The following is a 27,279-nucleotide window of genomic DNA, read 5'->3' as shown; positions in this document are numbered from 1 at the left end:
CCGTGTATTGGAACTAAATTCCCTATGCCATTAGAGGAAAAACAACCTCATAGAAGGATATTACCACCTGCATGCTTGACAGTAGTTATGGTGTTCTTTTCTTTGTACGCCTCACCAGACTTTTTCCAAAAGTAACGAGTAACTATCAGCGTGACCAGATAGCTCGATTTTTGTTTCACCACTCCACAAAACCTTTGACTAGAACTCATATCCATCATTCAAATGCCATTTTGCAAACTTTAAGCAACTGTTTTTGCAACGTTTTCGTAAGAGTGGCTTTTTTCTTGGCCTGTGACCTTGAGACCTTCACCATGTAGTACTCGACCTATGGTTGAAATTAAAACCCCAGTCCCACTTGTAGTCAGTTCACTTTGAATATCTTTGGCAGTCAATCTCACATTGTTATTAACCTTCCTCACAATTTTTCTACTAGTTATTGGTGAAAGAACCTTCTTTCTTCCAGACCGAGGGAGCGTTGTGACAGTACCATGACTTCTTGATAATATAAACAATAGTTGAAATTGGGATACTCAAATGTTTGAAAATCTTGTATCCTCCAGATTTATGACAATAAATAATTTTTCTGCATAAGGTCTTCAGATAGTTCTTTACTTTTTCCCATGTTTACTTATTGGTAATGACAGCAATTATCCTATGCCTAACCCTTTTATACTCTAAGAATATAGCATCAAATCAAACAAAAAAACAAAAACCAATATATATATATATATATATATATATATATATATATATATATATATATATATATATATATATATATATATATTTAGGTACTTAAAAAGGTAGAATAATTGATTACAAATCAATTATCAGGACGTTTCAGACTAAAAGTCCTTCATCGGCTGAATACAAAAAAACAGTATTTTAGTACTAAGTTAGTACTTATGTGCAAGAAAATACAAATAATGTTATGTCCCTCATGTCTTTCACAGTGTCTTTGATGACCACCTGCCAGGTGTTTCCATAAAAAACATCAACCAGGGATCTATTTGTTTATTTAGATTTTAATGTTCCAAAATTAATTAATATTAGTTTAAAAATGTCATCCCTAGTTCATGAAGATCTGTTTTCATCAACCGTATTATTTAACAAGGAGAAAAAGATTTTTTAATGTGTTGACTGCTTATTTCTTTAAATCAATCAACAGTAACATTTTCATACTCTTTATTTTAACTTGGCAGGAGTAACTGCCGTGACTCTCAATGGCGTGGCTAATGGCGCTGATGGTGGTTTCTCACTCACTCTGCTCATGAAGCGAGGTGGAGGACTATGTACACAGTTTAGTTCTCATAATTATTTGTGTCCTTGTGAATGGATGTGCAATGTTTATCGTAATAAAAAGGTTACAGTCTTCATTTTTTCTGTAATTTTGACAAGTAGTTACGGTCCCTTACCCTGCAAATAGGGTGAATTGGCATTATTGGCTATTTTCAAATTAAGGGATAAATTGAATGCCGGAGGGGCAATACATAACATGCTAAAAGGGTGAACCTGCATTTCTGATAATCAGGGAGATATGAAGAAACTTACGGGCATTTTCACCTTTCTTGCATTAACATGCATTTGAAACAGTAACACTGTTTCCAAAATCCTTAGACCAGCATGGCAGCCTCTATCAGGAGAGTTTTGTTACTTGTTACACACACTTTGCAACAAAAGGATTGTTTAGTGTTATTATCTGTTTTTTAAAAAAATATATTTTACTACTGATATATATATATATATATATATATATATATATAATATATAATTTTGTGCATATGCTGAGAACACATTTATAGTGAACTCAAAATATTAATATTAAATAGTTTCTTTATTATATTTAAAAAAAAAAAAAAAAACATAGCGGTCTACTGGTTTCGGCACAAATGTGCCTTCATCAGGACGAGGGATATTGTGAGGGATTGGTTAAAGAAAGCAAACACAATGCACCATAATGCCGTGGTTGCAGTGATGGTGTAAGTGGCGCTTTCCACTGGTAGAATACAGCTGTCACTGGGGCCTGTCATAGCGGAATGTTGTGGAAGCAACTGTTGTAACACTGGTGTAGCCAAGTCTGCTAGCTTCAAAGCACCTGGTTGAGTTCAAGCTCTCAGCCTTAACAATAAGTAGTGTGTTGTGTGCAAGGCTGTATCTTGCAATCATATAATTAAGGGTTGCTGTTTTCTGGAAATTGAAGCTGACTAATTCTGCATTTTGGAAAACTGTTTGAATGAAAAAAAATTGACTTGAACTTTTGGAAAAAGTATGGTAATTATGGTAATTTTGCCAGTTTCCAGTTTTATGAAATATCATGTTGCTGCCTTTTATCGTGAAAGACAAACAGCTGACTTCTGGCATTTAGACAACTATCTCTCACTCACACCCCTGAGAGAAAGGGTGGTCCTGCCAGTCCGGGACAGGCTTGAGGCATGGAGACTGAATTGCTCCCTCAATCTCACCCCCTAAAAGAAAGGGTGCTCCTTCCAGTCCAGTGCAGGCCTGATTTTTCTGTTTTTCTCAGTCTCCAATGTTGCCAGTCCAGCATTAGACTGTTGTTGCAGAAGTCAGCAGTCATCTAGAACAGTTTCTTATATATGAAACTGGATCTTATTCATAAAACACAAGACTTTGTGGATAGGGCCTATAGTCTGATACCTGTTCTAGATTATGATATCATGCAGTCTGTGCAAAGCGTTTGCCAGCTTCCATCAAGTACTGGTGGGTTCTGCCTGTCAAGGCTGTGTTGCTGTTGTTTGCACAAGAGTGTTTTTCATATGTTTACTTGTTGTTTTGAAATGAAAGATGAGAGGAAACTGAGCAAGTAAACCAACCATATTAGGATAATAGCTAGCACTTATTGTCCAGTCGCAAGCTCTTTTAATGGCACGCAAGCCCCCATCTTGTGCATTTTTTGTTGATGTGTCAGGAGATTCGGATTTGAAACCTGTGAGGTGGTATTTTGTGTACATCAGCATCTGACACACTCAAAATAGTCTACACTGTTTCTGTGGGGTTTGGACCGAATAGGCTAAAACAAATGGTGTGTGTCTCGCTTCTACAAATTACTGATACGCTAACCAAACAGTTTTTCCAACCTTGACGTCATGCAAGATAGAACCAGACCATAAACCAAAACCAGAATTATTATTATTATTATTATTATTATTATTATTATTATTATTATTATTATTATTATATTATTCCTTAATGCCATTTAACATTTGGATGTTCATCTCAGGTATGTTGCTCCGCAAGTAAGAGAGGGAGAGTGAGCAGGAGAGAGAGGAATAAAAGAGAGAGTGAGAGCACCTCAATCCTGCCCTGAACACCAAGTCTGTTTTCATGAATGCAGTTTGATTTTGATTAAACCCTTCTTGATTGTTGCTTAAGATTAACTCCAGCTCATGAGTTTTTCAAAGTCTGTTTTGATTACGATTTTCTAATGTGTCAGAAAAAGGGAGGGAGCACTAAATTAGGTAATTGGCAAAATGAAAGAAAAAAAATCTTACCTGTTTAGAAGCATCAAAGTGACAAAGTCCTCACTTGTTTAATTTTTTTTAGCTGTATGTAACTGCCAACTTTTAACAATGATCGTTATTGTGTTTACTTGGGCCTGGCTCTATATTCAGATTGGAAGAGTTGTATTCAAGTAGAGTAAGCTCCCTTTTCATTGCGTGCGGAGAAAGTGTGCAAACTTTAAACCCTGGCAGAGAATGAGGCAGTCTGGGGAAGGGGGGGGGGGGGTCATACAGAGGTGTTGGGTTACACAAGGATATGGAGTTGGGTAATTAGGATCAGCAGGGAAGTAACTGAGAAGTGGCCAGCCATGGAAAAGACTGCTTGGTGTATTAATATTCTTTTCAAGGTTCCGTTTCCTCTGGCTCCCCAGCAGTACTAACTTGGGGAGAGTTTACAAAGAGCTGCGGAGCCATTAAAGGAGTGCTAACCAAGCTTTTAAAATTTGCCTACCTCTTACGTACACAAGCAACATTATCACTGGCCCACCTTTAAAGGAGTGATAACCCAAGGCTTTAAAATCCTTTTACTTACTTCATATGTAATCTAGCAACAAAATCACTGGTCCACCTTTAAAGAAGTGTAAACCAAGGCTTTCAAATCAATCTTTGTACTTATGAAATGCTTACAAAATTAGCCACTGGCCTACCTTAAAGAAAATCTAACCTTTTAAAATCAATTTTCTTACCTAATATACTCCAACATCCTTCTGCTGCAAGTAATACCAGAAGGTTACTGTAGTGCTTACTGAGTGCCATAGCGAAAAGCAGGTTTCAACAGGGGAGCTTTAGCCTCTAAAACTACCTTTGGGGAAATGAACAGACTGGATTGCAAACAAGGTCACTGCTGAAGGCTTTTTTTTTTTTTTTTTTTTTTTACTGTTACGGTTGTTTTTTTCCTCTCAGAAAATGAGCCTCTTCCTCAAAACAGGGTCCTGAAATTAAATTGCATGGTATGCTCAACAGTCACAACAATGACATCACTGGGATACATTTGGAATCGTAGCGGACCACCTAAGAGGAATCACCCATTTCAATAACACAGTGTAGTTTAGAGTTAACCCTTTCACATTGAAGTGGTAAAAAAGTGGTAAAAAACTATCCTTTTTGGCATGGTAGGCACTGAGGGTGTGCAGAGACGCTCTTAGTAGATTACACGCTTGTCAGTTATGGTGTTCATACAGAATTATGGGTTACAGGTTAATCGGAAGAGATCGTGCCCATCATTGAAAGCGACTAAGTTGCATTATATAATTATATGCCTTAGCTTTAACCCTTGATATAGCCAAGATTTGCTTATCACAGGAGAGTAGGAGGACAGAGTAAACACTTTATTGCTTAAATGAGAAGTAGGCAAACGGCATTTACCCTTGACTACTTTACTTCCCTTTCATCTCTCAACCATAACACGTTATACTTTATGCTTTAGCTCTTAACTCCAGAATGCGAGCCACGAAACAGCATGCATCGAACTGAAACATCTCAGAGACAACTGGAAAACTACACCGTGTAACAAATTATTATTTTTTTTGGTTCCTGGGTAGTAAGTGTTATTTCCTAAATGCTTATGCCTCAAAAGTATAGAAAATGGCTATAATTCCCCACAAACTTTGCTTTTGTAACCAGGACAGTGATATTTTGAAATGTACCTATTTTCCAGAACATTCCAGATAGATTCAGTGCTGAGTAAACTTGGAGTAACTTATAGAACTTTCCAGTAATATAAATAGTAGTATAAATACAGGGGCCTTAAGCCCACCAGTTCAGTTTAGTTCCAGCTGCCTAAGTGGATACATATCTGCATTTTTCTGAGATGGCATCAAGAGACTGCAATGGTGGCATTCCTGATGGGTCTCCAAGGTGGTTTTACCAAGTTTCCCTGCTATCTTTGCCTTTGGGACAGCAGGGACACCAAGGTGCACTACCACAGGCGGGACTGGCCACAGCGGACCAAGTTCTCTGTGGGGAGGAACAACTTCAAGTGGGAGCCACTGGTGGACCCCCGGAAGGTGCTGATGCCACCACTGCACATCAAATTGGGCCTTATGAAACAATCTGTCAGAGCTCTAGATAAGGAGTCGGCAGCCTTCAAGACTTCTTCCCTAAGCTTGTAGGCAAAGGTCAAAGCCGGTGTCTTCGTCAGACCACAGATAAAGAAGATCCTGGAGTGCAATGAATTCCCCAAGAAGCTCACTAGTAAGGAGAAAGCGGCTTGGAACAGCTTTGTCGCAGTGGTTGGGGGCTTCCTGGGCAATCACAAGGCTGAAAACTATGTGGAGCTGGTTGAGACTCTGGTGAAGAACTACGTCACAATGGGCTGTAGGATGTCCCTCAAAGTCCATATCCTTGATGCTCATCTTGATAAATTCAAGGAGAACATGGGAGCGTACTCGGAGGAGCAAGGCGAGCACTTCCACCGGGATATACTGGGCTTTGAACGTCGCTACCAAGGACAGTATAACGAGAACATGATGGGAGACTACATTTGGGGGCTGATTCGTGAAAGTGATTTACAGTATAATTGTAAATCTCGAAAAACTACTCACTTCTAAATCTGTTGTAGTCATTTTTGTATTACTTTAGTATAAATACATGTTAATTTGGATTCATATGTTGTTTTTTTCTGACTTTATGTGAACGAAAAGACCGTTTTCTCATTGGAAATAGGTAAATTTCAAAATATCACTGTCCTGGTCACAAAAGCAAAGTTTGTGGGGAATAATAGCCATTTTCTATACTTTTGAGGCATAAGCAATTAGGAAATAACACTTACTACCCAGGAACAAAAATTGTGTTACATAGTGCTATTATTAGTATTAACAGCTGTAATTAATAATATCAGTAACAAGAAAAAGTGGACCATGATGAACTATAGACCCCTTCAGATTTGGATTATTTGTGCTGAAGAATGTCCTTAGCATGTTCTGTCACAACTGGATGAAGGGTTCTGTAGACATATACATTTATAGGTGTGACAGCCAGCCTCCACATACTCTGTTTGGCTGAGCTAGAGGGATATAGGCCCAAATATTCGAATTGTTTGCACACCACACAGAGGGTTATGCACGTCGAATGCGCAAAATGTGCCATATTCGAAACGTCTTTTTGCATGTCACAATCCGTTCTGCGCTGTGCCCAAATGTAATTTCTGCATAACGCAATTTGGCAGGAGTGGCCGACAATTTGCGAGATCCTGCCATGTTTGAAAGTACGTGCCAAGCACAAAACCAGTTCTGTGAGGCACAAAATAACTTAACTCTGCATACATCACTCCAGCACTCACTCACCCAACCACTGAAGTGAAATGCAGGCGCTTTCCAGGTACTACAGCAATGGGAAACACTCAGGGTTTATGCAAGGTTCCATCCACATCTATATAATGATTATATTCAAAAGAACAATTGTGTTAGCAGCATCACTATTGTTATTACATTTTTTTAAAATAAACAGGAAAGCTGCTATCATGATCGTTCTTTTGCTTTTTTGGTGCTGAAAGAATAACTCCGAAAACAGAATCAAGAGAACAGCACGGTGTCATAGTACATACTGTTGGTATGTAACATAGACCGAGCTGGCAGATACTAAACAACTACCTGTGTAATGCAGGAACGCTTTACTTACAGCAGTATGTCAACCGTAGATCGATCAAGCAGCAGTTTGCACCTCCTTACCTTGCATTCACACAGATTTCAATATCAAAGACACTGCTTATACAGTAGTAGGCTAGGCTACTGATTATTCTATTGGTACATTTTTGGGCATTTTGAATGTAAATTTAATGTATGAAAGGTGCTCCTTCATATTCCACTGTCCCATCAGCCCATTTTATTTAAGTTGAATTAATTGCCCCCCCCAAGCAAGTTAATATAGCACAGCATACAGTACAGACATCTGTTTGAATTCCATAGAATCTGTGATGGCCCTTTTAAATGTTTACCTTATTAGCCATGCTAATGTCTGTGATAATGATAAACATATGCCTAGGCACAACTTTAATTGAATTGCTCTGAAGGCCAAATTTGAATGAAATTTTGCGATAAGCGTGACAGACTTGCAATGTGCAGAATGTTTCCATTACATGCGTTTAGCTAAGTGCCCTATCCTCAGCAGCATTGGCAAAGGGCCGCAGTGCCCAAGGGCTCAATCCGTATAATATTCCTGTAGTTGCATTCTCCAAACACTCCCTTTTCTTTTCATGCGACTCATCCGGTAATTCCACACTCAGGTACGAGCACACAGCTGACTTTTAAAAAAAAATTAAGCATTTATTATTGATGTCAGAAGCATACTTTGACACCCACGATCTGCATTCCTGCTACAGACTATGCCATACAAGTGTGGTAAGTGCAGGGGGCAGTTGGAAGGGGCTTTCAGCTGCAGTATGAGTAAGGGATACACATGTGCAGACTGCACCCACAGGCAGCGTTCTTGACCGGCTCCATGCTGAGATTCCTGTCTTCAGGGCTTCCGTATAGAGTAGTATTTTCACTATTGTGGGTTTGTTTTACAGTTCACACTTCTGTAAATATGTTTATACACATAGTGAAAGGAGCACGGGTCGGAGCTACTCAGAAAACCAGCTGACAGGCTTGTTTCTATAAAATAAAGAGTGGAGTTTGATGCTACAGAGATATTTTGTCCTTCTCTTTCATGTTAACTCTTATCCAGTTAGCAAGTCACTACAATATATTTTTATTTAAGTTCTATGTTGAATAGCCTACACTATCCTCTGTCAATGTTTTCTTTTCTCTATTTAGTATCTTATTTATATATCTGTGGGGGTGGGCATGCAACTTTGGGGGTGCCAGTGCTACCGCTGTGTGTTGAGCTTTGCCGTGTTGGAAAATATCAATTTTTGTACAAAAGTACTCATTTTTGTGAGGCACAAATTTTGTGAGGGGATTGCGCATCACTTCAAATATCTGGGCAGTAATTTCTAGTATATGCCTTTAGAATGTTTGTAACCGCATCACAAAAACAAATAAAAAAATGTGCTGCATTTTTTTTTGTTAAAATAGCAAATCGCTATTTTATCGAATAGTGGAAGGCACCAATTAAGCAGCTGCCCCAGTCTGTACTGCAATAAAAAGCGTAGGACTCATTTAAAAGGGTGTTTTATTTACAACATATTAAAATATGATCGTTAAATGTATGAATGCCCACTTTCAGACCATTAGTATAATATAAAATCAGTAATATAATGGTGTGACAGAAACAGAATGGTTCTTGGTGGTAAATCTCCCTCCTGACCTATGAGGACAGAGCGATGTTATCTGTTCCTTCGTTTATGGTTAAGGAACGACCCGGAAGGACCAGTGTTTATATACATATCGTACCAAGAATGTTTTGTTTGTTTGTCTCAAATTGTTACTTGTTATTTTTAGTAGACGGCTAACATGTTTCGGAGCTGTCGCCAGAGGCCAGCCCTAACCCGGACATCACTGCACCTGTATCACGATATATATTGTACTTGCACCACGAGCACTACAGCACTCGCCCAGGACTGGTGACGTGTTTGTATATTGTGGATGTAATAACTGTTTATTGTTTGGGACTGCAAACCCGTTTTATAGAACATTGCTGTGTATTGCCTGGGATTATTGTTTAAGGTCACCAGACCTGGATTACAAAAATAAATCTGTTTTCTGGCTGGATCATCGCTGTCTCTTCCTTGCGCACTGCATCACTCCTACCCCTGGACCCTGCGAAATCTGATCAGTCTAAGCTTTTTAATTGGTGGGGGATGATGCTCTGGGTCTATAATAAGAGTTAATATGTAGCAATGTACACTATGCCTTGTATAAGAGACTAGATACTGACTCCAAGAACTGAAATAGAAAGGAAGAGAAGCCTATTTAAAAGGAAGATATCATAATAATTTAAAAGGCAATCTATATATGGCTCTGTAATATGGTTGTTACCACTTCTTTTACCATCTTGCTCATCATAACTAAAAATGACTTTGAACAGGGAGATGCAGCTTTTATATATTACAGAATACTAGCTTGGGATGTCATGACTATTACATTAGACAAACATAAGATAAAGTATTCTCAAAATGTAGGCCTCAGGCCTCAAACACAAGTAATGCTTTTTTGGTTTTTGTTGTTGAAATTTCATGCAAATGGAATTGTTTTTTTCTACCTAAAACAAAGGAAATTCCAAAACAAAGAAAAACAAACCAAAAATAAACCTTTGTACAAGCTTTTCTGGTTTTCCTGCTTGTCAAAAGATGCCAAAACACAAATCTCTTAAGTTCATCAGGCCTCAATGAGAATTCAATAATTCCCCCTTTCCCAAACCGCATAGGCCCGCCGCCCTCTTTACATCTCAGCATGTAGGGGCCCTGGTGTGTCAGGAAAATTCTTATGTAACTGGGTTTGTTTTCCTTCTCTCTTTCAGTACCTGTATGTGTACTGTGAATTGTATATAGAACGTGTACTGTGCATTCTGTATTGTACTTGTATTGTTAAACTATATTTAGAAATTAGGATTTAGTCTAGACAAAGCATGAGTCACCAGTGTCCAGAGGAAATGAATTATTTAGCTGTGTATGACAAAAAGACCCTCCACCCACTGACTGCAGCTCCCTCGCCAATAGCCCTGTATCTGCATGCTGTTAACTCTTTGCAGTCCATTTATTCGCCGTCTGTCAGGTGCGTCGGGTCCAATTTATATTCAGACCCGCTGTTTATTTTACACATGCTGTTAAAAGTATTTTTTTCAGAGTAAAATAGGTTTAAAAGTCACTGCATATAAACAGGACACAGTACTGCATCTACAGCCCCACCCCACCCCTTGCTCGCTGTATTTATCACATACAGTGGCTCTCTACAGTATCCCCCCACCCCCCCCCCCACCCCCCTTGAACTTTATTGGTTTACAACATGGAATCAAAATGGATTTAATTAGGTGTTTTTGCCACTGATCAAGACAAAAAAAGTCCATAATGTCAAAGTGAAAAGTGAAATCTACAAATTGTTCTAAATTAATTACAAATATAAAACAGAAAATAATTGATTGCATAAGTATTCACCCCCTTTACTATGACACACCTAAATAAGCCCTGGTGCAACTAGCTGTCTTTAGAAGTCACATAATTAGTTGAATGGAGTCCACCTGTGTGCAATTAAGGTGTTTCACGTGATTTCAGATTAAATACACCTGTCTTGGGAGGTCCCACAGTTGGTTAGTACATTCCCTAACAAAAACTACGTCATGAAAACAAAGGATCATTCAAAGCAAATCCGGAATAAGGTTCTTCAAAAGCACCAGTCAGGGGTAGGATATAAGAACATTTCCAAGGCATTGAATATCCCCCGGAGCACAGTAAAGCCCATTAATAAGAAATGGAGAGAATATGGGACAACTGTGAATCTGTCTAGAACAGGCAGTTCTCAAAAACTGAGTATCCGGGTGAGAAGGGCACTAGTCAGGGAGGCCACCAAGAGGCCTATGGCAACTCTAAGGAGTTCCAGTCTTCCACTGCTGAGCTGGGAGACACTGTGCATACGGCAACAATAGCCCAGGTGCTTCACAAAACTGGCCTTTATGGGAGAGTGGCAAAAAGAAAGCCATTGTTGAAAACAACTCACATCAAATCTCGGCTAGTGTTTGCCAGAAGGGATGTGGCTGACTCTGAGACCAAGGGGAAGAAGATTCTATGGTCTAATGAGACCAAAATAAAGCTTTTTGGCCTTAATGCTAAGCGCTATGTTTGGCGCAAGCCTAACACTGCACATCATCCTGAGAACACCATCCCTACCGTGAGGTATGGTGGTGGCAGCATCATGCTATGGGGTGCTTTTCTGTGTCAGGGCCTGGAAAGCTCGTGAAGATAGAGGGCAAAATGGATGCAGCAAAGTACAGAGAAATCCTGGAGGAAAACCTGCTGAAGTCTGCAAAACACCTAGGACTTGGGAGAAGATTCATCTTCCAGCAGGACAATGACCCCAAACATACAGCCAAAGCCACACTGGAGTGGCTTAAAAACAAAAAAGCCAATGTCCTGCAGTGGCCCAGTTAAAGCCCGGACCTCAGTCCAATTGAGAATATGTGGAAAGAGTTGAAAATTGCTGTTCACTAAAGGTCCCCATCCAACGTGACGGAGCTTGAGCAATTTTGCAAAGAAGAATGGGCAAAAATTGCAGTGTCCAGATGTGCAAAGCTGGTAGTGTCTTATCCAAATAGACTCATGGCTGTAATTGCTGCCAAAGGTGCCTCTACCAAATATTGATTCAATGGGGTGAATACTTATGCAATCAATTATTTTCTGTTTTGTATTTGTAATTAATTTAGAATAAGTTGTAGATTTTATTTTTCACTTTGACATTATGTACTTTTTTTGTGTTGAACAGTGGCAAAAACTCCTAAATAAATCCATTTTGATTCCATGTTGTAGCACAATAAAATGTGGAAAAGTCCAAGGGGAGTGAATACTTTTGAGAGCCACTGTACCTCTTCATAGATGTGCATACTGTTAAATTATCTCCTGATCACTTGTTTTATCACCAAACTCCTCAATAATGCGATCCAAGTTATTATTGCATTACTATAACATCTCAAAAAGCTCTGCAAATGTCTGTGATATTCTTTGAGCGCTGGATGTGGAAGCAGCTATCTTCTTTTTTTATGTCCGTGTTATCTCTGTGGTGCCGGGTCTATGTGTACTGCTCAGATCCGGCCCCTTTTTTTCAGCTTCTCTCGGCTCCTATCGGTCTCACTCGGCCGTTGAAAGGTTTTCTCGGCTTTTTCCGGAGAAAAAATGACTAGAGACCTGTGCTTGACGTCTTTGTGTTAATGTTGGCCATTCAAGTACAGTGCAATTCAGTGCAACCACCACGATACAAAATGTGGCCTTAAGAGGAAGGTGGAACATATGTCAAACAGTTATTTCTTTTAGTTTTCTTCTATGCAAACTTTTCTATTTGGCTGTTATTTGTATTATTGAAATCCTATTTGCAAATCTGTTGCATCACTTTGCATTCTAGTTTTACAGTACTATAGTCTTATTAGAGAGGGCTTCATAGATTTGGGACTTCTGATAGTGGCCTCAATACTGAATAAAGGGGTTGGCCTTAGTAGTGAAGGTGACTCTACATTGATGTCAATAAGATCAAATCGGGACTGAAAAAAGTGGCCTGAATTTTTAGGTGGCCTTTATATTGTGTTGGCTGTAAAGCAAGGTTTCTGTACATATTTATACTACCATAAAAAGTAATATTTGACACAATTCAGGTGTATTTTGAATTATATGTACAGGGGTAAAAATCCTAGTATAATGCCATGTGTTATCCTTTAACTGCTGATTCTAATGTAAAGAGAAGAATTACAATTAGAAACAGGCACTAGGCTTTGGCGCTATTTTTGGTCTCCTAATCCTCTCCAGGCTGGTGTTAGTTGAGAGAAGGAGCCAGAGCTGAGATGCACTCATCTCTCACCATGTCCCCTCGACTGCTGGTTAGATTTTTTTCACACCTGTGTAGCTCCAGGGCACACAGATGCCTCAACGGTGAGCCAGGCAAGGAACAGTTGGGCAGCTTCACAGAACATGGGTCGCTGACACAGAGCTCTCTGCATTCAAGTGCTGCAGCAGACACGGGGGAGATAAACTGGAACCATTTTATGAGGGAAAGGATTTCATGTTCCAGTTAGAGGTGTTAGAATTGGAATCTCTAAGGGGCTAGGTGGTGCAGACAGATAACAGGCTAATTTACAAGGTGCCCATGCTTTTTACCTCTTGAAACTGAACCCATAACTCAAATGAGTTTGGTGGTCCAGCTGTGAGGGGAAGCTCTCAGTGCCAGCTGCCTGTCATCGCCGTGCCTAACTGTAGCCAGTGCTATTGCTCCTCAACTCTAAAGCATATATACTGTAACAGGGGGGATATTTAATTACTATATGATTTAAGGTGGATTTTTGTTTTCAGGTCGATATTAATGGTTTGTCTGAAACTTCCTTGACTTTTTGTCCCGGTTATCTTGTTTTACCTGAATTATTGAAAGTATTGACAAGCAACTGTGGTCCTCCCTATACATTGAGAGAGGCAGAGACACCCCTACACAGTGGTGGACAGACACAAAAATTAACTTCTCGTAGGTACATTAAGACACAGCCTGGGTGTGATTTAGTCGGCAGCAGCTTTGCACAGAAAGAAGCATGGAAGGAGGCCAGGGCTCTCTTTAGCCATGATTGGAAAGCACATACATGTCTTAGTTTCACAGTAAGCCCCTGTGCAACCAAAAAGCCTGGGCTTGCTTGCCTGGACTCGCTTGGAGGATGAATGCAAGTGATCTAACACTCCCAAGGCTTGGGAAACAATTGTTGAATTCAGTCCAGTTCTGTTGGGTGGGGGGTACTGAGGGGTTCCCTTTTATGTGAAGGCTTTGTTCAAAGTGGGGTGATGAAAACAGGCTGTGTGGAAGATCCTTAGGGACCCCTAGTGGTTGAAAATTGGAAATTACTTTGTGTGTGTGGGGGGGGGGGGGGTCTTTCTTGTTTTTATAATTAGGGTTGGTTTTAGCAGCTGGTTCTAATTAAAGTCAGAAGGTTGAGGCTGGGATGAAAGTTAGTTCTGAAACCGTTCCTGTGGGCTATAGCAACCCAGTTGACTTTTTAGAACACATTTCCCAGAATAACCATACCGAGAATCCTAAAGTGAGTTTTCTATTTTTTTTTTTTTTTTTTTTTTTTTTTGTTTCCTTGTTTTATGAAGTATAACAAAATAGGCCAATGACAAATGTATACATTTTATTTAAGGTATTGATTATATAGCGAATCTAATACTGAGCTGCAGCTAAAGTGTACTGTCAATATGTAAGAACATTGTTTTTTACATTAGGGGTCTGTTTGTAGTTTTGTGTGATGTTTTAGCAGTATACCAAATAATAAAGTACAGGATAATATTTTTGTCATTATATTTGAATATATTTGAATATGTTGCCTTTATTGTAACTGGTCTTCACATTTATAACAGAGAGTTCAACTTCAACATGTGCGGTATGGAAAAAAGTTAAATATTGTTTATTTTAGACGGTGTTATTTTAACAGTGTCAAATTCAACCTGGTAATTCTGGATACATTACATACACAGTGTGCCAGAGTTTAATCATACTTGTATTTCTGAGATTTATGAACTTAAGTTTAGAAGAAAATCATTAGCACTGCATACCAAGAAGAAACAAACAAAAAAAAATTATTAAAAAAATAACTGGGATGCCATCCAGTTTGTTAGCTAATGGTGTTCAGGTGCTGTTAAGGATGCAGGTTCGCTCTGCACGCAATGGTCATTAAAGGCCAAATAAGAACAAATGGATCCCCCCTTTAGCCGGTAAAAGTGTCCGAATGGAGCTCTCTTCATTGTGTCTGAGTGTGTCAAGACTACCCTTTTATATTTCAGTGTCATCATTTGGAGACGGTTTACTGCATTCTTCCCTAGCCTTTTGCACACTCTGTTTGTTTATCACAGACAGGCCTGGTCGGGCAGTTCTGTTGCCAGTTATTTACATTCCATAAAGGTAGACTCCGCTGCAGGCACATAGCCTTCCTCTTTCTCCAGAGTCCTTCTTGACACTCTGTCAACTACAGTATGCTCTTCCTACAGCCTGCAGTAACAATACATTAATAGTCAGGTAGCATAGCAGAACTACCGTTACTAGGTGGATAAAAGTGCCAAATTTTGCTTGAGGACTTTCCGGTCCTTATATTCAAGTTTAGGCTAGGAACCCTTCTGAATTTTGGCTAGTATCCAAGTATAACACTAAAATCCAATATGACAGATATCAATGGTAAAAATAAAGTATATCACTAAATTGCTTTTTCAGAACAAATGGTGCATGCAGCCAAGAAATTGCTTATTAAGATTGTGCGGAGCCTCACGCAAGATTAGGCAGTTTAATTCATCCTGTAAGAGTCATTTTAAGAAGTGAACCAGATTCACAAGATTTAGTAATTCCACATGAAGACATATCCATGTATATGTTGAAGTCTTGGAGGAGATGACACCTCTGTTCTTTGCCTTGGACCGTGTTCATTATGCAAGGTGGATGCCAATACACATCAGAGATATGAAATTATTACCCGATCCCATCAAGGAGGAGTTTGAGAATCAGCATCACTAGGTCTTTTGTAAGACCAGGAACAAATTATCCACAATCCCAATTGATCAAACTCATGAGCAAGAAAACAAGATTGTCAATGGATCAGGTGCTGCAGTTAGGCTGACCGAAAACCTCAAGGCTGTGGATGCTCTCTGGCCCACAGCTAGCCAGATTGTTGTAACAGTTTGAGAGAGAGTACCTTTTGATGAAGACCCAGACATCCCGCAAAACTTTCCACATCAGGGACAGGGGCGCTCAACGCAGATGAACTTTAAAAGGTAAGTCAGAAACCTACAGTATCTCAGACTATAGGAAGAATGGGAAACCCATTTGTGGATGATTTCCCTGAGTTAGTAACACTTGACAGCCAGAACAGTGTGGATGAATCAGTTGTAGCTTCACTTCGCAAATTGGAATAGGCAAGAAGCAGTACCAGGATTTCCAGTAGAATGCTATTGAAAATTGCACCCAAACTATTCACGATACCATCAAAAATATCTCCTTTCCTCTTTTTAGGAAGCCTAACCAAAGGCAAAGATGAAACAGGGTCAAAGTCAAAGGATCAAAATGCTTCAGAATAAGTGCTTTGGTTGCAAGTGTGGCAACACAGCTTAACAATTTAGCTGTTTGAAATCAAGAACATTGAACAAGAACACAAAAATCTAGAATTACATGTATTAACATCGCTCATAAATTTTTAGATGAGTGATTTGACTCTGGAATAGTAAAGGTTATCACAGTTTATCATCTCTGGATCTCAGAATCATTTTTCTATAACCAGCTGGGCGTACTGAACTGCTTAAAACAGAGCTTGGTGTTGTTTCACACTGATTGTTGGCCATCTTAGGTATCAGTGTCGTACTTGAATACTATGGAAAATTCAGAACGGCTCCTAGCCTAAATTTGATTTTAATTACTTAAAAGACCCCAAAACAAAATTTGGTGCTTTTATCCACCCTGTAACTGTAATGTTAAAAAATGGCACTAAGCCACCTAACTATAATGACATCCACAAACACCCCTAAAGCGAAGGGAAGCAAAATAGCAATGTAAATAAAAGGAAAAGGGGAAATGTTTTGTTTGAAAATGCCTGTAAGCATTTTTTAACAGGGACTTATAAGGTAAATATGTAAATTAATTAATTATACTATTCAGTACTCACTTTTTTATTTTTTTACAACAGCTAGATATCTAAATGGGTAGTTTTCGTGGCACAGTGGTTTAGTTTTTACATAAAGGTAATTTACAAGAAGTTATTCCTGCCCACTTAAATTCCTTGGTGCATACAATGACTATTAGATGACTAAGCCTCTCTTAGACACAAAGCCTCTATTGTGCCAAGTTTCAGCTGAGCTATCTGGAGCTCTGTATGGCACTGCCAATAGATCTTCCAACAATTTTTACTTTCCTTGTAACAGTAATCCCCTTCTTTTGATTTTCCTATTTGCATTTATAACCTCAAGCTGCTGAAGGTGGTATAAACAAATAGCCAGCACACACACATACAGATAATCATTGTATTGTGTTCCCCGAGTGTGACAGAGAGACACAGGATCAGTGCATAAGGGACCACACTTTGAAAACTGACCCTTAAAGGGAGGAAGCACTGCGGTTACATGAGCTTTAAAAAGTTGCTAGCAGGGTTATAATACCTGTCATGTTCACGGGGTAACAGAGTGTCAGGAAGTATACCAGTGAGTCTGAAACTGCCAGCATCTAAACAAACTGGTAAGTACAGCACAAAGAAGACTAAACTATGGAAGAATGTAAACAGTCATCCAGGAAAAATATTTTAATATAATAATTAACACAATTGTGGCTAACTGCGGCCTAGTTTAAGCTGAGACCTCCAAACTCAATTTAATGTAATTGTAAGCTGACTTTAATGTAACTTTAACTGTAAGCTAACCCAAGCCCCCAGAAGTGGAAGCCATTTAACGTACCAAGTAGTGTACCACATTGCCTTGTTAAGAAGCATTAGAAATAATCCTTAAAACTTCACCTATTGACATTTTTTTGGCATTCCTGCAATTGACTCATCATATAGAGAAAGTTGACAGATGCCAGAAAAGAGAAAAAAGCTGTGTTTTTTATGTTATAAATTACAGTAATGTTAAAAAAAAAAAAAACCACCAAGTTTATGCAAATGTTGATAGAGTTTCTAGGAAAACATTTCCACAGATAGGGGAAAAGAAGGGGATTTTGTCCAAGAAAATGAAAGCACAAACCAGGATTCCTAATGATTAGCCTCTCTTTCTACTCAAAAAAGTAATGAATGATATTCTAAGTTGCATTAACTAAAAATGTGTTATGTTTGTATGCAGACCCCTGGTTTAAGTGGTTAGGTTCTGTAACGTACCTGCTAATTTATTAAAGACCCACAATTTAAGCAGTTTCATGTGCATAAAAACATAATATAAAAACAGACACAAATGGGCTTCACATTATGTGTGTTCTACTTTGTCAGAAAGAAATTATGCCGACTGTCCAGTTTGTTTGCAGTCCTCAAAAAAAACGGGCACTATACGGGCATCTTTGCCACTACTGTATCCTACTGACAGTACCACTGTATCCTAGTAACATGTTATTGTCGCTACTTGAAGCAGTAGGATATTATAAACAATAGAGGCACTGAGAGTGGTGAAGGTATGGAGGGTAGGGTTACCTAGGCATGTTGTTGATGCTGAATCACTGAGATCCTTTAAGACCGACGTGACAGTTTTGAGATCAATCACCTACATGGAAACAGATGAGCACTGAAGGGACAAATGGCCTCCTCACATTTTTTTGTTTGTTCTTTGTAAAATACAGATTTAAATTCACCTTTTTACCGAAGTGGGTTATTTGACAACCGTCTAAAACTGTTTCATGAACACCAAATTGTATTAGGTTCAAACAAACTTTAAATAACAGATGCGATAAAGCAAAGAGCCTGCCTTCTTTGGTTCTTCTATTTTTATTCCAGTGATTTGACAGTTCTCTGGGTGTGTAAGCCCTGTGCAGACGTGAAAACACATATAGCTAATAAAAGATACCAAAGCATTGACTGGTTCTTTTAGATGTGATTAGCAAGCTGCTTTTCCACTTGCTCCAAAACAAGACCTGGAGTGTATTCCCCCTGCCTCTCTGGACTAAGTAAATAAAAAGCAATCATCTTAATTCTTTTCAAAGTACATTAAGCTGACAAAATAATTCCAGTAAATCTTACCCAATATGTATTACCATCTCCTTGAGGATCACGCATTGTCCTAAATGAAAGAATCTCACATTAAGTTAAATGTTACGTAGTGTGTTTTGTAATTTGTAATTTTCACTCCTGTTAGCGACGCCAACCCACTCTCATTGCTGCACTTCCTGTCATAAAGGAACGCAGTCACATTTTCTTAATCGAGAGCTTCAACTAAAACACCATTAAAAAAATCCAATTTTTTAAGACCTGCAAAATTATGTTTGTACATATAAGATAAGAATTACTGGAATTGTTATGATAGCTCTGTGTACTTTAGGGTTTATAAGTATAGTAGGTGTTCAGGCTCCTAGTTTCCTTGTTCATTGACTATTTCATATTTAAGGTGAATTGCTCTGCTGTAGCTTGCAAACATGTCGGTACATACATCCAACAATAGCTCAATAAAGCACGTATTTACGACTGGGACCGTTGCCAGGGGATGGGCAATTTTAAATTAAACATGCTGATATTCAAAGACCAACACTTTATTTTTCAGAAATTGTTCAAATAAGTACTTTTTTTTTCATAATCATCACAACCTTAAGTGTAATTTTCTTAAAAAAGGGACCCTTGAAATTACTTTTTTCCCATATTTTGTCAGTCTTTAACTGACAAAGTGAGTGGAAAATCCTCATCGACATGTCATTTTAAAATGAAAAGATTGTGCATATTTTAGTAGTTATTAATGAAACTGACTTCAATCAGACTCTCTTTATGTACACTTTACAATTATATTGATTATTGTTACTTTTTTTCTCCATGCAAGCACCATGCCAATTTGAAAATATGAGGGAAAAGTTTTTATATGAAATACATTATTTATATAAAATTCCAAAAAAAAAAAAAAAAAATCTAATAGAGGCATAATTAATCAAATCATATGCAACTAAAAACATGTTAGTTGGACATTATGCATATTAAAAAACACATTTGTGGTAAAATAGTGTGTGTCTGTTTGGACATTTGAATGTTCGTGATGACCTGATTTGATGTCTGTACTCCATTTTAGTTATTGCTTAAATAAAAAGAAAGCAACATCATATTGGAATAATAATAATAATAATAATAATAATAATAATAATAATAATAATAATAATAATAATAATAATAATAAAAACATTGTATTATCACATTTACAAACCTCAGTTCATGGGGAGTGGTGGAGGGGAATTGGTGATTTCAAAATGTGGATATGATGTTAGAGCAGGTGGTGTTGAGGTTTTTTTTTTAAAAAAACAATTCATTTTACTTTTAAGAAGAACAAAGTTTTACACATGAAGGGACTTTCTTTGCAATCTGAAACATGAAAGAACAAATCGTCCCATTATCTAAATCTATTAAATGTATCAGGTTTAAATCCTGTTATCTTTCCAGGATACACATCCCCATTGTATTCCACTACACATAACCTTCCAGTGAGAATTGATGAGACTTCTTCCACTGGTTGTAGACTTTCAGCAGTCTTCATCTTGTTTAGCGTCATCTGATATACATGCAAGCACTGGTGAAATGCTGTGGTCTTTAACAACTCCAAAGCGGCTGCAGAAGTTTGGCTTATTGCAATAGCAGGGTAGTGGTTAATATTTTATTACACATGCTTGATTGTTGAAAATTAAGGGTCATTTTCATTAATGCTATTGTCCCTGTAAGGTGTCCTACTTCTTTGTCTTTCACTCTCTAGATATATGTCTTGTCTTTCCCTGTCATTTTCCCTTTTTTCAATATACCTCCTGCATTTTGTTATTTGTCAGCTTACTAATACTCTTGGCTGGCATTATGACAAGAAAAATAGATACAAAGGTTTGCACTGTGACAAGACAATTAATGGTAGGTTTTTAAGACTATCCAAGCAAAGTATACATTACATAAAAATTGATGCTTCTAGATTTCTAGAAATATTGGCTTATTCTACAGTTTACTCCAGTAACACTTATGATTTCTAAAGCAGTGCATTGTAAAAACAGTGCTTCAGAAGCACAAATAGACAAGACAAAGCAGATACAATGGCACAATGTAAAGCACAAGCAGTGGATATAGATATTTCTGTATATAGAATATTAAAATGTATATACAATTGCAGTTTTGAAACTACATTGTTTAGTTTTCACAATTACAAATACAGTGTTTGTAGTTGTGCAGCTTATTGAAGACTATAAAAGACTTCAGGAACAAAACACATAAATTGTCCTAACCGACATGAATATCTTCACCAACATTTCATTTTATAAAGTAAAAATGTTGATTAAGACAATAATTATAAACTGTCGGTGAGGACAAGAGATCCCAATTTCTATTTTCTTTCAAATGTTGGCGGCCGTTAATGTCCGGCTCTGACATCACAGTATAGAGAGCAAACTCTGTTTTTTTTTTTGTTTTGTTTTTTTTTCCTCTATATATCATATTTTGAAAAATATCTGTATTCCCCCATTTTCTATGCATGTTGGTAAATACATTTATAAGGTCCCCACACTGAGGTTTCATGTAAACCGTGGCAATTTCATAAACACCAATACAGGCCTTACCTCAGCAATTGCTCCTTTAAAAAGTATACAAAATGACACTTTGAAATGTTATTTGTAGAGCAGGAGAAGCATGTCGTGAGAACATTTGGGGTGTAAAGTAACCCCCCCCCAAAAAATTGTTAGAAATGTTGGTTTCCTCAAAAAAATCAATTTATGTTGTTTGCAAAAACGACAAAAATGTTTGTTTGTGTTCTTTTTTTGTTTAACAGGGTAGCTGTGTGGTGACATCAAGCCAGAATGCAGGAACCAAAAACAAAGTAATTGCAGTTGCAAAAAGATTAATTTAAATAACAAAAATAAATAAAATATTTTACCAATAAAACACTGCTCACAGAGCAAAATGAAACAGGTACACAAAAACACCAAACACAGGTCAGGCTGGGCACTTTGCTTTCACTGTTCCTGTTTGTTTTTCTTTCTCTCAGTCTCCTGTACTCTTCTCTGTACTCCCACACGGAACTGCGCTGCAGGTTTATATGCAGATGACCATCTCCTGATTAGCAACAAATTAATCACTTAGTTCGGGAGATGGCCACCTTCTGCACACAGTTTTTATTTTCAAGGTGCCTAATCTCACCTCTTCCAGAAACAAAACAATAACAAAACAAAAACTACGCCGTCATATATAAATACAATAAATCATAAGAAACACAAAATACTAAACTGCACAGGGGCGACGGGGTACTCCATTCTAAAATAAACAAATACATGTAGAGGACTCCTCGCCCTGTTAGAAACCTGAAAGAAAATTTCTAAGGACAGATTATTGGCGAGTTATGTGAAAAATGCCTGGGATATCATTCTTGAAAATAAGTTTAGACCACGGCATAACTGCTCATATTGAATTTGAATGCAGGGATCAGACCAGGCTTGGCACCACATCTGACGACTGCACGTATCACATATAAAAAAGGAAGCATTAACATCGCTTTTCCATTGGAAGTATTATTCTTAACATTCAAGTTTTGCATACAGTACAGTAGCAGCCGTCCTTTTTTTACGTGCTTCTTTTGTTTGGTAACTACACCAACTTCTTGTAAAACTTGTTATGTAGAGTTTAATTTTGGCAATAGCCTTCACTAGCTCAACCAATTTGGTGTAAAAGTGGGTCATCAAAACCTAAATACCCCCAAGAACTTCAAGATCTCAAAGGATGCTGTTTTTCTAAGTGTTTTTGTTGTTCTAATAACACTATGTAACACAATTTTTGTTCCTGGGTAGTAAGTGTTATTTCCTAATTGCTTATACCTCAAAAGTATAGAAAATGGCTATTATTCCCAACAAAGTTTGCTTTTGTGACCAGGACAGTGATATTTCAAAATATCACTATTTCCAATGGAAAAATGGGCAAATGTATGTCTTTTCGTTCACAAAAAGTCAGAAAAAACAACATATGAATCCAAATTAACATGTATTTATACTAAAGTAATATAAAAATGACTACAAAATGTTTAGAAGTGAGTAGTTTTTCGAGATTTACGATTATACTGTATTTACTGTATTAGAAATAGTGATATTTTGAAATATCACTGTCCTGGTCACAAAAGCAAAGTTTGTGGGGAATAATAGCCATTTTCTATATTTTTGAGGCATAAGCAATTAGGAAATAACACTTACTACCCAGGAACAAAAATAAAAAAAAAAATTGTTACACGGTGTAATCATTTTCTATAAAAAGATGTGTAGATATTATATTTTTTTTACAAGGCAACATGTTTGTTGAATATGTTTATTTATTTTGAATTTGTATGGGACACTTCACATTTATAGACTCTTCCGTACTCGCCAGTCACTGTTACTAGTTGTAGTTTGGAAACTAAGTTCAGGAGAAAGGAAAACACCCAAGACACAGAACTAACCCAATTGGTCAGTCAAGTATGAAAACAGCCAATGCCTGTCCCTCAACACTGCCATCTCCATCCTTGCAGTTTCCCTGTGGCCCAGTCATTCTCAAAGAGGTGTTCTGATGGTCTTTTCCATATGGCCAGGGCCCCTTGTCAAGCGGGTTGAAGGCAAAAAGAGTCTGTATATGTATTCATTGCCTTTTTGTTACTAGAACAGTGGTTTTCAAAGTTTTTGGGCCGCCCCCCTCCTCTTGTTTGTGGTACTTGACACCACCACCACCCCCCCCCCCCAACACATACATGCATATGTACATATACTAGTAAGAAAAGAATCCAGCATGTCTGCGGCCTCTCTGTTTGTCACTGCTGTTTGTTTTTTTGGGGGGTTTTTTTGCACGATCTGTCGTAATAAGCACAAACTTAACACTGCAAATTATAGTTTACCGATTGTGACCAACGCTTACTACATAGTAAGCTGATAAACAACATACATTACCAGATGGCAGCTGACTTCATCCATAATATGCAAGCTTTAAAGGCACTAGTCAGATGCACACTGCCATATACAAACTTTGACATGCGTGGAGGTGTCAGCATAAATATTTGTTTTATATACCGTATAACATGAAATTTTGGCTGGTATTAAATTTGGCAGATTTGCTACATTAGGGGATTTTGTTCACGACACGTTCACAAAAAGTCTTGCATGTGTAGGTTGTATTTCCAAAAAACATTTAAATAAATGTTTACTTAATTAAATATGTCTGCTAAAATAGTATCTCATTTACAATAACTCATTATAACATCTACAATGTAAGTGCAGCAACTTGGAGGCCTTCTAATCAGTTACAGTATTTATTGTTCTTAGATGACCCTTAATTTTAAGAACCAGTAAATGTTTATGATAAGCATTTGCTGTCTCTCAGTTTTAAAAGTATGGTTCACAACATGACACAGTGGAACGATCACTACCAGGCATGAATTGTAGGTCAGTATATATTGCCACATGTGAAATCTTTAACAATAAAGCTGAAACGAAAATGCTTTTATTTGCTTCGAAATCATTTCAAACTGGTTAATTTCAACATTGGCAAAATCAGCTCAGTTTTACATGGTGCAAAACATTTTATTTTGTTTCTGGACTTTGCGATAACTGCACGATGCCTGCATTAATAGTCGTATCTACAACATGTCGACCACATCAATCAACATTTTGTTACAGACTTTCAACAAGTCTGACACAAACAATTTGGGCTGATAATTAAACCTTTGTAAAAAAATTAAAAAAAAAAACATAAAAATACTTAACATAAAAACGTTTACACTGCCTCTGGGTTTCTGATCGCATCATCAATTCCACATTTTTTAAATCCATTGATGGTAATGTCCGGTCTATTTTTAATGTTTTCAAACAGATTGATCCACTTTGATATATGACACATTATTTCTTTTGTCCTCCGCTCCTTTAACAATCAATCAATCAATCAATCAATCAGTCTTTATTTTATATAGCGACTTTCACAGTGGACCACCATCACAAAGCGCTTTACAAGATAGTGAGAAACAATGCATAATACATTAAATACAGTGAAATACAGGGCATAGTACATTAAATACAAACAATAAAAAAAAAATGCAAATACATTTAATACAAGGCTAGGATGTAAATTATAAATATTGTGGATGTGTGTGTCATACAGAATCATACGAATATGATGGAGTGAAAAACCTGAAATAACAATTTAGACAACAGCTAATAACTGATATCAGGCTTAAAGAGCATTGAATGCAAGAGAGGTTCTTGAGGGTTGATTTGAAGCGAGTGACTGTGGGAGGATGAAGGGCCTTGTAGGCAAGCAAGAGAATTTTGAAAGTAGTCCTGAACTTTACCCAGGTAGCCAGTGCAGCTGGGCAAGACAGGGTAATGTGATCATGTTTTTTATATCTGGTAAGGATTCTAGCAGTGGCATTTTGAACCAGCTGCACTTGGTTTATGGTACATGATGGAAGACCACCATAGAGAGAGTTGCAGTAGTCGAGTCGAGAGGAGTTGAATGCATTACAGAATCTCTGCAACCGGGAAGGAAAGGTAGGGACGGGCCTTTGAGATGTTTCGGAGGTGGTAGAAGGAGGATTTGACTACAGAGGAGATTTGGGAATCAAAGGTGAAGTTACTATCCAGAAGTGTACTAAGGCTTCGTACAGTGGGAGAAGGCAGCAGCAGACTTAAGGTTTAAAGAAGCAATATTGAGATTCTTGAGTTGAGTTTTTGATCCTACTAGAAGTAGTTCAGATTTGTTAGTGTTGAGCTGATGAAAATTGGCAGACATCCAGGCCTCGATGAGCCAAATGTAAACACAGTTAATTTGAACACTGCAGCGAGCTAAGAGACACGCCCCAACCAACAGACTTGATAATTGCTGACCAGTTTACATTCTACCACAGCTCTGAACAGTACAGAAAATTAATTACTTCAACATGTTTTGTACACCAGTCTGACAGAGGGCAGGATCACTACAAATAATGTATGCAGTCCTCTGATTGGTGGAAGTATTAGTGGCGATCCAATCAAAATAGCCAATAAAGCCCAAATAAAGTATCTGCCCGTTATACTGTACAGCCTAGGTTAAGATGTGCACTGTAATTATTTCTTTTTTCTTTTTTTAATTAAAAAAAATTTAAAATCCCTGAACCTTCTAATGCCCTCCCGTCACAGGATACAGTCCCCCTGTTTGAGAACCATTGTACTAGAACATCAGATAAGCTTGTTGAGCTTTGAAGAAAGCTAGCTGCTGTCCTGTATTAAAGGGGTAGAAAACAAAAGCAGCCTTACCTTTCATTACCCTTATAAAAGTTTCCTATAGTAAAAGCAAGTGTAATAAAGCTTAGTGAAAGTATGGTAAATTGTAGGTAGCATTGTAAAGCTCAGCGAGTTATGGTAAAGCATATTTAAAAAAAAAAAAAAAAAACATAGAAAACTATAGTAAACTTTGGTACATGCAAACTACTGTATAACCATGCAAAAAGCATTGGACAACTGTAAAATTACTGTGCAAGTTTACCATGGTAAACTTTTATAAGGGTAGTCTATTTAGTTTTTTTTGTTTTCAACTTCTTTCAGTTTACAACCAGGAAGACTGTTTTTCCTACTTCCTTACATAATACACATAAAATTGTAAGAATTTGTAATAACCAGAGCATTAAAAATGTGCTTACCTGACATTCTGAAAAGGCCCTTATTGCTTTGCTGTTCGTGCTAGTACTATCCTTATTCACTTCCTAACCCTAGGACCCCACCTGAACATTGCACTGTTCATTACTGCACATAGGAAACTATGTGGGGTCCTATTGCCTAGAATGCAGGAAGTGAAGAGGAACAGTGAAATATTTGTTATGAACATAAATATGTTTTTCAAGCTTTGGTTATTCAAATATTCACCATGTTTTAATGAATGGATGTATTTATTTATTGACAGGGTATGAGATGTAACTATACAGTCTATAACTCTTATTCCTGAAGGTGGTGGTGGTGGGGGGGGGGGGGTTGAGGTTATACAATAGTGTTTTCTTTGGAACAGGCATTACAGTACATGAACAGTTAACTTGATGTATTGAAAGGCCATATTCCCAATTAAACTTGGTCTGAAATTCCTATCATTATTGCACAACATCTGTCTCCTGTGGAAAGATATTTAAGAACTGGCACTCAGGAAGCAGCTTCAATAAAAAAATTACAAAAATTGAAATAAAACAAGGAAATAACAAATGGCCCCGCCCTCTGCCTGTGATTTGAGTACTAAGCCTAACGTCTGGATGCAAGGGAAAGAAGACTGTAGCGTTGGAACATTTAACTCTATTAGGTCCTTCTGGGGCTCAGATATGTCACATAATTTTCTCCAACTTGATTAGGACATTCTTCGGCTGTCGCAAGTACCTAAATGTGAGAATATACAGTACATCCACGGATTTTACTATCCCAGTGAAGGCAGCATGTTTGCAAATTTCCCACCGTAACGACAGCTGCTAAAATCTCTTAAAGCATTTCAGCTGGCACCTTCATATTTTCAA

General features: G+C 37.7%; 1 protein-coding gene across 1 annotated transcript in view; it reads left to right on the top strand.

The window, feature by feature from the left end:
• LOC121322013 (aryl hydrocarbon receptor-like) overlaps positions 1-27,279 on the top strand; it is a 137,459-nt gene that overhangs the window by 68,495 nt on the left and 41,685 nt on the right. The gene's annotated exons all lie outside the window — the stretch shown is intronic.

The sequence above is a fragment of the Polyodon spathula genome, chromosome 10 (genome assembly GCF_017654505.1).
Source record: "Polyodon spathula isolate WHYD16114869_AA chromosome 10, ASM1765450v1, whole genome shotgun sequence".
Classification (NCBI taxonomy): domain Eukaryota; kingdom Metazoa; phylum Chordata; class Actinopteri; order Acipenseriformes; family Polyodontidae; genus Polyodon; species Polyodon spathula.
Note: the sequence above shows the minus strand (reverse complement) of the source record. Positions and strands in the feature narration are given on the sequence as shown.